Genomic DNA, 3092 nt, shown 5'->3' with positions numbered 1-3092 from the left:
AGGGCAGGGAGTTTTTTCTTTTCTTTTCTGTTTAATATCCTGGAGACAATCAAAGTTTATCATGCAAAAATAAACCAACAAACAAAACAAACAAACATATAACTTACACAAAAATGGGAGGATATTTTTGGATGTTTTGTTTTTAGTCTGTCTTTCTTTTACTCTCTTCTCCCTTTCTTTTTCCTTTGAATAGTGTATTTAAATTGTTTCCGAAAATGTGTAGTGCAATTTCTAAACAAAAATAAATATAAATTATAAGTTATATTATATTTTTAAAATTCTGGGGTGGAAATATTTTCTTGAGTCACAGTTAAATACAGAGATTGCAGAGACAGAGATTACAATCAAGGAAAATCACTTTAAACTTTGGAAGATGACAAGGAAATGTCTGATAGATGTATCACTGAGATATGTCATTTGGAAACAGATTGAAGAGACTCTGGAAGCTTATATGCCATGTGGTGGAGGGAACTTTGAAGGACAGAGATAGAACAGAAGATGGGAATACTGCTATGGAAAACTGTGTAGAAGAAAATTTTCAGCACAACAGAAGAGTTTTTTAATTTTGAATGGATAGATATATAGTTTCTAATAATAATAATAATAAACATTTCAGAGAGAGTGTGCTATGTAAAATTATTAAAAATAAATGACTGTTCAGGATCATGGAGGGAATGATAGTTTTATTAATGAGGAGAGAAAAGAGCAGAGGATGTTGGTTGTCTCTTGAGATTAAAGAGATGCCCACATAGCAGAGAATGGGAGGTGACAGCTAGTTCTGATATGAACTACAGGGAAAGTATTCATGCATTAAAAAGTAACAGATTTATTCTCTCACAGATTAAGTGGGAAGATATGCAAGATATATGGTTGAGTTCTGAAAAGATACTTAACATATGAAAAATAAAGCTGAAAGCATGTCTGAGAGAGTCTATGGGAGAGGAATCAGATTATGAAAAAAAACTAACCTGAGGATGATCTAGTGAGCTTCAAGAATGAAAAACAATCCAGTCAAAATTGTCTTCTTATTTTGATAAAATTGTATAGTCTACCAAACTTGTGGATTATTTATGTCTAATCAAGGTGGATTATAGTTCTTGAAGTATCTTTACTCTGCATTTTTTTTTCTTTTTTGGAGGTAGGAAGCTTGGCTTTTTAATTTTTTTTCTCTTTGCAATTATTATTGCTGGATGACAAAAACCATAGGCAATGAGTAGAGGACACAAGACAAGGTAAATTGGTTTGGTAGTCATAAGTCAGGACAGGGCCACCCAATCCATTTAATTATTTTATTAAAAATGACCAGCCCCTCCTCAGAAGGAAGGTTGGGCAATCTACTTCTGTAGTGATACTGCCTCGGAAACCAAAGGAGGGGTCACTATGAGTCGTGTCCAACTCAATGGCAAATAACAACAACAAGGCTTCCAAAATCATGGAACTTTACAGTTGATCTCTCAATGTGTCTTAGGAGAGAATATAGAAAATTAGAGAGGAGGAATAAAATATATATGAAATTCTAAAATACATGTGGGTAAAATTTATTAATTTCTTTTAATTTTTGATTTATCAAGTCTTAACAGGAAATAGAAGATGAAACAGCAATATCATGATTTGACTCTACTAAGTCACCATGCTCAAAATCAATGGCTCAGTCTTCATGCCTTCCATTCTCACATTTGTTGGGATTCCTGGCTTGGAGTCAGTGCAGTGTTGGATTGGAATTCCATTCTTTGTCATGTACCTCATTGCTGTGACTGGGAATTTCCTCATCCTGGCTATAATCAAATGTGAAAACAGCCTCCATAAACTTATGTTCATATTTTTGGCCATGTTAGGGGAACAGACATTGTACTTAGCACCTGCATTCTTCCCAAAATGTTAGGCATCTTCTGGTTTCCTTTGCCAGAGATTTATTTTGAAGCCTGTCTGCTGCAAATGTGGCTTATTCACTCATTTCAGGCAATTGAATCTGGTGTTCTACTAGCAATGGCCCTGGACCGCTATGTGGCCATCTGTTATCCATTGAGACATGCCACCATCTTCTCACAACAACTTATGACTCATATTGGAATTGGAGTGACACTCAGGGGTGCCATTCTTGTAGCACCATGTCTAGTGCTTATTAAATATCGTCTTAATCTCTACAGAACTACAGTCATCTCCCACTCTTACTGTGAGCACATGGCTCTTGTAAAACTGGCTACTGAAGATATCCGGGTCAACAAGATATATGGCCTGTTGGTGGCCTTCACCATCCTAGGGTTTGACATCATCGGTATCACCTTGTCTTATGTTTGGATCTTCATTGCTGTCTTTCAACTGCCCCAGAAGGAGGTACGACTCAAGACCTTCAATACCTGCATTTCCCACATTTGTGTCTTCCATCAGTTCTACCTTCTTACCTACTTCTCTGTCTTCACACACAGATTTGGTTCTCACATTCCCCCATATGTTCTTATACTTTTGTCAAGTTTTACCTATTGGTACCACCATTTCTCAATCCAATAGTCTATGGAATGAAGACCAAACAACTTCGTGACCATATCCTGAAAATGTTACTCTTTAAAAACCATCTTGATCATCAGTAGGTCTTTCTAAAGAGAATTTAATTAATAATAAGTATCAACTTGAATATGGTGAAGAGATCTCTTCTACAAATGAATCCATGTGGAAATAATTTTCTAACTAAATTCCAGATGCTTATAATTCAAAAAGTGTACAACAAATCTTAGGAACTCAACAGCCTTGTTCATACAGGTAAAGAACAAAACTCACTTATAATGAGAATTCAAATAAATAGATATTATTTTGTTTTTCAATTATCTATACTTAGCATGTTCTCTACAATATTACTTACAGCTATATAAAAAAGAAAATTGTGGGTAAAAAAACATTTGATTCCAAACCATTTATCTGGACATAACACACCAATATTACTAAACTGCTAAACAATATATTATTATTCTGGATATGTCTCACTTTCTAATGTCTGATTTTGAATCTATATTTTGAAAAATATGGAGTTATTTATCTGTTTTATTTTTCCTGAAATACTGAGTGATATAAAAATAAAAGAAAGTCTGGAATACCAA

At 34.3% G+C, this 3092-nt stretch overlaps 1 pseudogene; it reads left to right on the top strand.

Moving 5' to 3' along the window:
* The first annotated feature begins 1630 nt into the window (after window positions 1–1630).
* On the top strand, window positions 1631–2588 carry LOC122149503 (annotated as a pseudogene).
* The last annotated feature ends 504 nt before the right edge of the window (window positions 2589–3092 follow it).

Source organism: Orycteropus afer, unplaced genomic scaffold (genome assembly GCF_000298275.1).
Source record: "Orycteropus afer afer isolate SDZICR_OR568_19922 unplaced genomic scaffold, OryAfe1.0 scaffold00964, whole genome shotgun sequence".
In the NCBI taxonomy this organism is placed as follows: domain Eukaryota; kingdom Metazoa; phylum Chordata; class Mammalia; order Tubulidentata; family Orycteropodidae; genus Orycteropus; species Orycteropus afer.
The sequence above is the reverse complement of the archived record's forward strand: the minus strand, read 5'-3'. Positions and strand labels throughout refer to the sequence as shown.